Here is a 12814-nt window from a genome sequence, read left to right as displayed (position 1 = left end):
GTCCTGTTTCGCGTGCGCGTTTAATCAAGCGGCGGGGAGGGGTCCGGGGTGTGGAAGCTGCACCTGTGGTGAATGCCGAGTGATTGTAATGAAAGCTGTGACATTTCCGCGGGCGGAGATGTGATGGGAGGATTATTGCGGAGTCCTACGTGAGTGAGATGGAATAAAGGGGTGGTCGAAGAGGAATTGTCGGGGGACAATGTATGTGTTTGTGGGTTTTTTTTTGTGTGTGTGTGTGTGTCTGTGTGTGTGTGTGTGTGTGTGTATGTGTGTGTGTGTGTGTGTGTGTGTGTCATTGCGCTTGTCTCTGTGTGTGCGTGTGGGTGGGTGTGGGTGTGTCTGTGTGTGTCTGTGTGTGTGTGTCATATGTGCTTGTCTGTCTGTTTGTGTGTGTATCGTTGTGCTTGTCTCTGTGTGTGCGTGCGTGTGAGTGAGTGTGCGTGTGAGTGTGTGTGTCTGTGTCTGTATATCTGTGTGTGCCATGTCTTGAAATGATACAAATATTGACGGAATGCTCAGATATTGAAACATAGAAAAGGCCTCTAAGTAATAGGGCGCTATAACAGTATGATCCTATCTCTACCCCCTCCCTAACCCCAGCCCTGACCTTACCGCTAACCATAACTCCACGCACGCACACTACCCCGTGGAGCAAAAATCTGGAGGAGCAGAAATTTGGCGCGACACCACACTAAGGTCTGCGCTTCCATGATATGAGACGAGCATGCAGACCCTGAGATGGTTACTGTTACGAGTTTGTATAATAGATCATGACTTAGCGACGCCGATGCCAGACTCAGAAGAGACGATATCTCTCTCAGACGCGGTTCCAGAGTCTCCGTGTGCCTTCATGTCTGTGCATCACGTAATCCCGACCACACGTATTAGAAACGGGCTGATGATACTCATCTTGCTAACAAAACCACGCAAGGAGATGTATTACAAACTAGCACCGCCATCCCACTAGGGCCGCGTTCTCGCAGTGACCCAATATTTGACAGAGCGCTCAACGAATTTCATAGATACAAAACGAACACTTTTACCCTTGCGTGTTTTGCTGTCTTTTCGAATTCAGTCATAAATTTACATTTTGTATGATGTTCCAATTATTAAATCAATTCTACGTCGTACTCTAGTGTGAATGGGACCCTATCAAAACCACGCAGCGAGATATCTTATACTTAGGGCATAGGGAATTCCCCGAGTATCATTAGTTAACTAATTGATCCATAAATCAAATCATTCATTCATTCACTCATTCACTCAGCCTCCGCAATCATTTGTTCTGCTATTTGGTTCAGTAAGTCCACACTCTTAGTGAGTTGATTCTGTCTTAGCCATGATGGTTCTGACTCAGGGAGAAGGGATGTTACGTTGATGAAGGTTAGACATCCAGGTAATAATGTAAGATACGCCAAAATTAGTTACTCAAGCAACTGGATACAATTTCGAAACAGACGTTTCAGACAGCAACTGCTATCTTTCGTCAGTGGCTATTAGGAAAGATCTGGCAGAACCAGGTTTTATACCAAAACTCTTAGTAGATATGTTAATGAAGTGAAGATAATTTCAAATGGTTCAAAAGAATGGTAAGTCTTTTTTGGCGAGAAGAGATGTTGTTCCAGTTCTCTGTGCCAATGTAACATAAGGCTTGTGTGCGAAATTGCCATTCGAAGGGATGTAAGGGGTATAACGTCAGACTGGATGAAGAAAACAACCTGGTGTTCAAAAGAAATGAAAATCAGAAGGTAGGCCGTAATCTCGAAGCAGATCTTTCGGTGGCTATAAGACCGTATCCAACTGCCAAGGGAAGTTTTCGTCGCCCTCCAAGGGGATATAAAAGCTCCTTTTGCCAGTTGGATACGGTCTTTGCCACCGTTAGATCTGCTGAGAGATTAGCTGGGCCAGAGTGTTAATTGGAAGTGAATTTTGTATTATTTTGTATGGAATGAAAATGTCCAATTTCGTCTCTTTACTCAGGTGTGTGATTGCATAGCACAATCGCTCTAGTCTCTACCAGGCCTTTCCGTCAAATGGAAAAAAGGCTGTCCAAATAGGCCAAAATAGGGAAACAAGTTGGGGCTCCGAGCTTGCCTTGAAGAACAAGTCGGTAGGTTGTTTGCAAATCGTAACGATGTAGCCGGCTATCTCTACTGGCAAATTATTCAACCTATTTGGCCTATTCTTGATAGAAGATCTTTATTGACACAACAAAAGCACAGCGACTTTCGTAAGGTCTACTACATACATATATGCAAACGAAAAAGTGCATACAAATGAATTTGATTACACACAATCATATGGGATAGAGCAACATATCGAAATATCACATATATGTCATATACTTATACATTGCTTGTTCTAGTGTCCAAAGATGATATGTTTTCAGCAACTCACGGAGTTTAGTAGATACCGCAGCCGCTCTACAAGGATTAATAAAGAATCCTATTCGTAATAAATCCGCCGCATTGCAGGAACCAGACAGACATCAAATTATCAACACAAGACAGGACCGAAACCCGTGATAATCAGGCATGAAATAAAGGCATTATGGCCTTATCTTCGATAAACACGACTGCAGAACACCTGCTTGCGTTCGCGCTTGGTTTGGTCTCATAATGCCGGCAGACAGCCAGACATTTAGTTATAAGGAATACCCGTAAAGGGCGTCAAGCAGCCATTTGATGTCACACGACGTGAATGCACAACCGCCGCGGTAAACGGTGATCATCTTCTTTTTTTTTAGTACAGATTCTGAGGCTTTTATATGTCAGCTGTGTGCTGTTAGGTTTGATCCACTCACAACGGCTAGGACCTCCTTTTCAATAAGTGTTGTCATGTGGGTTCTTTATCGTGCTCAGCTCCAGGTATAGTTCTCCTCAGACACGGGGCCTCCATTTAACGTGCTATCCGATGGACGTCCCTAACCATCTACATTCTACATTACGTTACCCCCAAATAACCCCTTCAGGGGCAAAGTAGGGGGGGGGGGAGTTGAGGTCCCGGGCTAATGCGGGCCTGCTTCTAGCCTGGCACGGAACGACTCAACGGTGGGAGCCGTCGTAACCGTGCCAGGCAGGGTAACCTAAGATACTCTTGCAATGTCCATCTGCTGCAGTTCCAAGGAAATCTGCCAGAGGGCCCAAAGTCTACTCATTGCTTTGACGGATCAAGAACTAAAGGCAAACCAAATTTTATAACAATCCATCAGTACCTTATTTAGTTATGCTGTTTGTTAAATGTGACTGGTCTCTCGGTGTAATATAACTAGCTTCTGCCTCGCCGCGTGCCTGTGAAGCTGGTGTGTAATGCCGAAGGGCGGTTATATCAGCTGTATAGATACAGATACAGAAGCTGGTGTGGTACGCCGAAGGGCGGTTATACCGGCTATACAGATACAGATACAGAAGCTTGGTGGGTTCGTTCTAAGGGCGGTTATATCAGCTGTATAGATACAGATACAGAAGCTGGTGTGGTACGCCGAAGGGCGGTTATACCGGCTATACAGATACAGATACAGAAGCTGGTGTGTTCGTTCTAAGGGCGGTTATATCGGCTATACAGATACAGATACAGAAGCTGGTGTGTTCGTTCTAAGGGCGGTTATATCGGCTATACAGATACAGATACAGAAGCTGGTGTGTTGCGCCGAAGGGCGGTTATACCAGTTATACAGATACAGACGCTGGTGTGTTGCGCCAAAGACTGGTTATACCGGTTATACAGATACAGATACAGAAGCTGGTATGTTACGCCGAAGGGCGGTTATATCGGCTATACAGATACAGAAGCTGCAGCTGGTGTGTTGCGCCGAAGGGCGGTTATACCAGTTATACAGATACAGAAGCTGGTGTGTTGCGCCAAAGAGTGGTTATACCGGTTATACAGATACAGATACAGAAGCTGGTGTGTTACGCCGAAGGTCTGTTATATCAGCTATACAGATACAGATACAGAAGCTGGTGTGTTACGCCGAAGGGCGGTTATACTAGTTATACAGATACAGAAGCTGGTGTGTTGCGCCAAAGAGTGGTTATACCGGTTATACAGATACAGAAGCTGGTGTGTTGCGCCAAAGAGTGGTTATACCGGTTATACAGATACAGATACAGATACAGAAGCTGGTGCGTTACGCCGAAGGTCTGTTATATCAGCTATACAGATACAGAAGCTGGTGTGTTACGCCGAAGGGCGGTAATGCCAGTTATACAGATACAGAAGCTGGTGTGTTGCGCCAAAGAGTGGTTATACCGGTTATACAGATACAGATACATATACAGAAGCTGGTGCGTTACGCCGAGACGGTCTGTTATATCAGCTATACAGATACAGATAACGCTGCAAACGCTACCAAAAGCACCACCTTCCCGGCAAAGGTAATAAAGATGAATATCACGTCTAACGGTCCTCTGTTATTTGCATGCGCGGTGCGGCCTGGAGCGCAATTACGTTGTCGGTGTCGTGACCCCAAACATACGGCGCGCACGGAGGTCACGCATGGGGGTTCTCAATATTCACTCACGCCCAGCCTGTAGGGGTTTACTGAGTCAACGTGGGAGGGCTGATGTACGTTCGCTGAACTTTGGGTAATACATGAATGCCAGGAGAATTAATTACTCTGTCACCAAGGCTGAAACTTAAAACACCATTTCATCCAATATTAACAATATCAATGCTTGTAATCTATGCTTTAGAATTATTGAGCTTGTATAGAAATACAAAGGATTGGGCTTATGTATATATTGGTTTTACCCAGTGGGAGAGCTAGCTTATGTGTGTTCACTGAACCTTTGGCTATACAAGAATGCCAGGAGAATTAATTCCTTATTAGTCAGGCTGAAACTTCAAACAACATATTTTGTCAACATAGTCAACATTGGAGAGATGATGAACGTTCACTGAACCTTTGGTTATACAAGAATGCTGGGAGAATAAATTACTCAGTCACCGAGTCGGTCTTCTCCGGAGGCTGAAACTTAAAACAGTATTTCATTCGATATTAACAATATTACTGTTTGTAATTTATGCTTTACAATTATTGGGCTTTATGTATAGAAATAAGTGAAACAATCTAGGAATACCAGGAGAATACATTTCGCAGTCCTAGACTAGGTAATTCCAGGAGGCTGAAACTTCAAACAATTCTTCGTTCAAATATGAATATGAGCAATGTTGTCAAGTTATGTTTTAAAAGGAATGGCCTTATATATGGAGGAATACGTTTTTAGCTGTCCAGTCTGGCTTTCCTGGAGGATGAAACATCAACAAAACTTTTCGTTCATCTATGAATATGAGCAATGTTTTAATTCATGTTTTAAAATGATTGGGCTGATGTACACAAAGGTCACAAGAATACATTTCTACGTTCTCGAATCCGTCTTTTCAAGGGGCTGAAAAATAGAAATACTTTTAGTTCTTTTATAAACAGGAGTAAAGTTAGGTTCTAAAATGGTCGAGCTTATATAGGAAGGTCAGAAAAATAGATTCCTCAGAAAGGTTGAAACATAAAAAGATATTTAGTTCATATACGAATTGGAGCAATGTTTGAGCAATGTTTAGGTTTAGACACGTCAACACTTAAAAAAGAAGAGTTCCGTAACATTGGCAAGAGACTCTCTGTTCATAACATATTAGGCCATTGAGGAAGAAATAAGAAGGAAGTACGCAGGTACGCACGGCTTGCCACGATTGTAATTTCTTGGAGAGATGACCCTGAAATTCATCAAGGTCACTCCAAGACGCCTTGGATGCCTTCCAGCTCCTTCAATGTAACATAACGTACCCCGTCCCCGACCTTAGATATGACTCGCATTTTTATCTCGCACTGTAACGTCTTTCTTCAAAGCCTTGACGTTCCCGAACGGTTCGGCAAATTGCGGTTTTATTTTACGGACTCGCATTGTCGCATCAAACCGCCAACTATTATAGCTGACCATTTCCAAATGTGCAACGATTCATTGATGAATGAAACTCTGATATTAAGCATAAACGTTATGGTGTAGTAAGGATGGGAAGCAATCATATAATAACACAGTCATGAAGAATCCACATTCAGATTCATCCCAAACACAGTCACAATATATTTCCTAACATAAAATCTACCCATGACCTAATAACATGGAAGTCCATTTACGACATTTAGTCCGGCGGCATAGCTAAAAATTCGTGTAAGAAATCACCAAATTTGGCACACATGTAGTCGAATTTATTCTAAACGTCTAGATAAGGAGACATCTCAATTTCTACCAAGAATCAAGTTTATCTTAATTCAGAGTTACGTCTATGAAGGTTAGACATCCAGATAATAAGACAGGCCAAAATAACAGCTACTCAAGCAGCTGGATCCGTGTTTCCAAAACCATATCCTTTAGTTATTGTTATTTTGGCCTAATTCAGAGTTTTCTTGTCACAAAACAGACCAACCGACGGCCTTGAAACCCTAAAACCCATCGCGGTGAAAGTCCATTTATAATATTTAGTCCAGAGGCATAGCTAAAAACAGCACCCAATTTGGCACACATGTAGTCGAATATATTCTAAACAAGTGTAGATAAGGAGGCATCTCAATTTCTGCCCAGAATCAACCTTATGCTAATTCAGAGTTCTGCTGTTGAAAACAGACCAACCGGCGGCCTTGAGAGCCTAAATCCCAACACGGTGAAGGCTACTGTGGAGACACTTCATCACTGACAGCTCCCCGGTATCACGGGTACTGATGGGGCTCACATTAGTCCGGGATCACGGATATGGCAGGTCTGCATGACACGTCGTTTCCTGTCAGAATCAGATCCGTACGTTCCGCGTTTTTAACTCGATTCATTCATCAAAACGGACAGTTCCAATTTGCCCGTGTAGCACGTATTCCATTTTCCTTGATGAAACGTTTCCAGTAGTAGATGTACGGGTTGGTCCAATTGTAAGGAGGGAGGGGGGGATGCTGCACGGGTTAGTCCATTTGTAAGGGGGGATTCAGTAGTTTTCTAGCCATGCAGCTTATCGTCGACGAAGTCGGTTCGGGCACTTGCAAAGTAGCGAATTAACAGTGAGTCGGATTCGAACAGGTGACCTTGCGATTCAGAAGCACATTGGTCTCTGTCTCATCCCTGCACTTTCTGTCTATTTCTTGAAACTGTACTTTGTGTTTCTGCACTCTGACAAATGACAAAAAAATACAAAGTACATCTCTCATCAAAAGTGTCGTTGTACCTAAACCGGCGTCAGTACGGTAATTATAACCAACTACAACAGGGAAGGTAGTAGAATACACACAACCTTCTACAAGGTGCATCATGGCCTTGCCATCATTAACTCACAGAACTTACCTTCAGTCGGTCGACCAAAACGTCAGACAAGACGTCTTCACCCCTTGTCCTACGACATCCCCTTTTGCTGAACGACGTACAGACAGTTCTCTTTCTTCCCACGGACAGCTGCAGAGTGGAACTCTTTGCCTGCAGAGATGGTGGCTGCCCCCTCCCTGGCGTCTTTCAGGGACAGGGTGACCCACCTCCACTAGACCCAGCTAGACATTTACACTAGACACCTTCCCCCGTCACAACTGGTACAGACAACAGAAACCATCCCAGCACCAGCACTACCCGTCAAGCGCAGCAGATTCATCAACATGTTGATGTTGGCTGCCGAACCACAAAGAAGAAGAAGAATAGCTAGCTGCACCTTCAACATGACAATACATGTACTTACGTTTTAGCTCCGCTTGGTGCGACCGTAGGTCCTCTCGGCTCAGCTGTTAAGCGCCCACTGCCGCCGGTAATGCTACTGATCCAGAACTGGAACAATCGAGGACTAGCAATGTCTTGCAATGAAGGATTTTGCAAGTAACGACACTTCTTGTTTCAACAACCCGCTGACGTGGAACCCTCCACATGAAGAATACGTATCCGCTGTTGCCGGTGGCGCGACGGAGTACCGACTAGTTCAACCGAGAATGTGCTGAAATTATAGGCTTTTATAAAATGACAGTTGTCGAGTCTTTGCTCCTACAACACGCGTACGTAGAGCCCGCCGCACACAAGCTTGCCCGCTGCTGATGCTAGCGCGATTGACTCAAGACTCGTCCAACCAACCAAAGAATAGCAACGTCATTGCATCACAGAACTGCGAACTTGGTCCAATCTGCTCAGTCGGCGATCGCCGGGAGGCCAACGAGACAGTCCATAACTGGAGCGCAAGACATGATGAGTGAGACTAAGAGGCATAAGAAGAACTAAAATATTACACACATCTTTCTCCTTCTAAGACATCCGTAAGGTCTTCCACACACTATTCAAACCGCTGCAGTCGGTAACGTGTTTGTGTCCCCACCGATCCAACCAAGGATTAGCAATGTCGCTGCAGTAAGAGGTATAAGGGGCAGAAGGACTACGGTATCACTCACGTTTTGTTCCTTCTAATGCTCCCGTAAGGTCCTCCAAACAGTGCGCATCCTGTTGCTGCCGATAGAGCGTCCTGCTCTCGACTAGTTCAGCCAAGGATTAGCAATGTCATCACGGTAAGAGGTACAAGGTGCAGACGGGACTGAGATATCACACGCGTTTTGCTTCTCCTTATGCTCCTTACGGTCCTCTCACACTGTGCATCGCGTTGCTGCCGATAGAGCGTCCTGCTCTCGACTAGTTCAGCCAAGGATTAGCAATGTCATCACGGTAAGAGGTGCAAGGTGCAGACGGGACTGAGATATCACACACGTTTAGCTCCTAACGTCATCCACACACTGCCTATCTACCGTGGCCAGTAGCGCCTCTGAGTCCCAACTAATCCAACCAATACAAGGCGTACTGCAGCCGTTTTGACATTGCAGTAAGGGGTATAAGATAACCAGTCTTACATAGATTTTCCTCCTACTACCGCCGCCGTAAAGTCCTCTACACACTGGCAGCGCGTCTGGGTCCCGGCTAATCCAACCAAAGATCACCGACGTTTTATTAAACGTTAAAGTAATAGGCATAAGGTAGGAGAACTACTGTAACAGCCTTACAGACGTTTTACCCCTCCTAACGCATCAGTACGGTCCTCCACACACTGTGTATCCCTTTGCAACCCGTAGCGCGTATAACTCCCGACTAATCCAACCAAGGGGTGCCAACGATTTAACATTTAAGTATTAGGTATACGAACTACAGCATTACACACGTTTTACTCCTCCTACCGCCTCCATAAGGTCCTTAACATACTGTGTATCCCGCTGCAGCTAGTAGCGCGTTTCGGCTAATCCAACCAAGGAGTACCAATGTTTTAGCATATAAGTATTAGGTAGAAATACTACAGTCTTACACACGTTTTGCTCCTCCTACCGCATCAGTACGGTTCTCCACACACTGTACATCCCTCTGTAGCTGGTATCGCGTATTACTCCCGACTAGTCCAACCAAGGGGTGCCAACGATTTAACATTTAAGTATTAGGTATACGAACTACAGCATTACACGTTTTACTCCTCCTACCGCCTCCGTAAGGTCCTCAACACGCTGCAGCTAGTAGCGCGTTTCGGCTAATCCAACCAAGCAGGACCAATGTTTTAGCATATAAGTATTAGGTAGAAGAACTACAGTCTTACACACGTTTTGCTCCTCCTACCGCATCAGTACGGTCCTCCACACACTGTACATCCCTCTGTAGCTGGTATCGCGTATTACTCCCGACTAGTCCAACCAAGGAGTACCAACGCTTTAGCATTATAGTAAGAGGTATGAGGTCAAAGATAACTACAGTATTACGCATGTTTTGCTCCTCCTACCGCATCAGTACGGTCCTCCACACACTGTACATCCCTCTGTAGCTGGTATCGCGTATTACTCCCGACTAGTCCAACCAAGGAGTACCAACGCTTTAACATTATAGTAAGAGGTATGAGGTCAAAGATAACTACAGTCTTACGCACGTTTTGCTCCTCCTAACGCATCAGTGCGGTCCTCTACACACTGTGCATCCTGATGCAACCCGTAGCTCGTCAACTCCCGACCGGCCACCCCTCGCGCTGACGCCTTGGATAATAAACGCGGCTCGCACCCTGCCTGGAGATGCGTTAGCCTCCACCAGGCCCTCCTACGGGCGTATGGATAGTAGAATTCGGCAGAAAAAGGAATAATTATCCAGTAGACTCAGTCCACGGTGAAGATCACCTTTCGCCCGTGTTGGAAGCCTGCAAATGAAACCCTGGGAAATATTCTCCCTATAGCCGGCGTAGTTAGTCTGGTACAGACTAGAAATGCGTCTCTAACACACGGGTATCCGTAACGTACATAAAACGTCTGCCCATGGGCTTAGCGTTTCTCCCGAGCCACGGCCAGCCTCACGGTCGGTATCTGTCGGGGATTGATCGATACATCAGCTGATCGATTGATTGGCAGATCGATCTCATGATTATTGTTTTTTGGTCGATCTATCAATCGATTATTGATTGATGGATTGATTGATTGATACGAACCTTAGGCCCGAACGTTCGAATCTTATCGATAAGTGTTTCAATATGTTATCTAATCTCACTGTAACTTTGGATAATTTTTGTTACATTGGTAGTTTCCGTGGAAAGTAAGTGATTGGCTTGTACAACGCACATTGCCTTTCTTCCAGAACAAGCTCTTGCTATTGTTCCGATGTAGTCAAGGCTTTCGTTTTTGCATCTTTTGTATGTTATTTGATGTCTCGTTAAGAATTTGTATTCGTTCATTCACGAGATAACGAAGGAAACTGAAACCGTGAAACTGAAAACAGTTGATTTGAGACCAAGATGTCAGGAGGATATGTTTCAATGGTGTCATTTACAGCTCACTGTATGGCACGGGGGACCTCTAACGGAAGACATGTGAACTGCATTGCCTTGATACTGACATAACATGACGTACTGTGGTGGCGTCGGTGTGGCGCAACGGTTAGAGCGCTGGATCAGAACCAATAGGTCCCGGGTTCGATTCTCGGCCCCGACGTTGTGCCCTTGGGAAAGGCATTTTACACGACCTTCCCTGGCGGTGGAGTGACGCCCACCGAGCCTCTTCGGCTAATCTGTCAAACTGTGTGCCAAAAACACACACGGATTTGGTTGCCAATGTGCCGACATCTAGCACATTTGCCACTAAGAACCGTTAAAACATAAGGATATATAACGTATTGTGTTTGTTTGCAATGTACATTGAAGTCTCTACCAGACTCCTTGGGTTGCTAAAGCGGTTGAATAATTTTGACGCGTTGTCCAACCAAGGAGTTACACATTCGGTTTGCAAATATGTAACGTTGATAACTTGAGTTCATTGGGAGTAATACATGTTAGATCATTTTTGCAAAATAAGTTAACTGTGCAACGGAGCCAAACCGTGACCCAGGGTACGGGAGTTGTCCACATACATTAGCCTGAAAGCCGGACTTCTCCAGGCTGGACCAGCGGCTGAATTGATTCTACGCAAACCCAGCGCAGATAAAACAAAGATGGCGGCCTTCTGGCTACGATAATCAAATGCAAGATAGTCTCCGCCTTTTAAAACACGAAGCTCCTCCCCCAAGAGCACGATCTGGATAGACACCCTTGGTTATCCCAAACGCGCTTCGCTGGAGCACATCTGGGATATCCCAAACCTGCACTCTTGGCTTGGGACGTGTTTTGGATATCCCAAAACTGCTCCAGAGCGGATTCTGGATAGAGAGCGCTTTCTGGATACAACAGGGCCTACACGGGCAGATCCTCAACTCCAGGCCTGCCTCCGGGGTTGATTGAGTCAAACTTTTCTTGGGGGTATGTGGGGTCTAGAGCCGAAAATCAGGTCTGTGTTGGCCTTGGAAAAAATTGGTACAAGTGCCATCAACTGACCAGTCTATAAAACAGGTTCGAACCTTTTAGCCTAGCGGTTAGTGCGTGCGGTTTGTTCGCTGGCGGGTCCGGCTTTGATCCCCGGGAGCCAGGAGACTGTGATACTAGTACTTGCCTCATGTCTTTCACAAGACTAGATACACATCCATGTTTTCTATCCGGACCACCAGTTTCTGTCAGAGGGAGCAGTGCAGTTTCTGTGTGTTCCGCCAGGAGGAGCCTAAGGCCACACCAATTTATTTTCTTGGAGAACGGAATAAAAATAAAAATAAATGCTAGATTGGAAAAACAACATGAAAACAAAATCTCAGAGGAATGTTTTTACTTTGGTGCACACAGTATCAGGGAGTGAACAGGGTCAGGTGCAAGTTTTCACCCCAGCCTTCTGTTTTCATTTTTTTGTGCTAAAATTTAAAATCTGTTAACCAAGAAATTAAATTGGTGTGGCCTAAGAAAACCAAAACAGCTGGTAGAAGAGCTAGTAATTGTATTTGAAAAATCTGATGTTGTCCAGTTTTGGTGTCTGTCTTCAGGAACGAACAGAAAAGTTGTATCACACAAAGAACTGACTACACCTACATGTGAGCTAAATAACTAAGTTCTTCATTTACAACCAGAGTTATAACAGCCAACGTTTCGGTGACCATCAGTCTTCATCCTATGGGTAATAGACTGGTTCTACTTCCCACTGCAGAAAGGTGTTGTTGCTGCAGTGTTAAAGGAGCTCTAAACTCCAGAAGGCGGTGTAATTTTCCACTTGACTATGTATCAATTAATACATAATCAGCCGACTTTTTACAGAATTCTGCTTGTGGATGATTTTACAAGGTGTGTTTTTTAAAACAATATGATACTCATTGTTTGAACCGTACCGGAGGTTGGGAGCTGCCCAAGTCCTACTTACCCCTACTCCACAAGGAGGCGGGGGAGGCAGGACGATCTTCACAAGCCTCGTCCTAGTCTCGTGTTCTCGCGAGACTAGGTCATTCCGTGA

At 45.0% G+C, this 12814-nt stretch overlaps 1 protein-coding gene across 1 annotated transcript in view; it reads right to left on the bottom strand.

Annotated features, from left to right (window-relative positions):
- The window catches only part of LOC136440819 (UPF0764 protein C16orf89-like), a 32809-nt gene extending 24846 nt beyond the window's left edge, over window positions 1-7963 (bottom strand). Inside the window, exon 1 of the mRNA XM_066436942.1 lies at window positions 7705-7963. The gene's annotated coding sequence lies outside the window, so the exon portion shown is untranslated. The remainder of the gene's footprint in view (window positions 1-7704) is intronic.
- Window positions 7964-12814: the final 4851 nt, after the last annotated feature.

This window comes from Branchiostoma lanceolatum, chromosome 8 (assembly GCF_035083965.1).
Source record: "Branchiostoma lanceolatum isolate klBraLanc5 chromosome 8, klBraLanc5.hap2, whole genome shotgun sequence".
NCBI classification, from domain to species: Eukaryota; Metazoa; Chordata; class Leptocardii; order Amphioxiformes; family Branchiostomatidae; genus Branchiostoma; species Branchiostoma lanceolatum.
The sequence above is the reverse complement of the archived record's forward strand: the minus strand, read 5'-3'. Positions and strand labels throughout refer to the sequence as shown.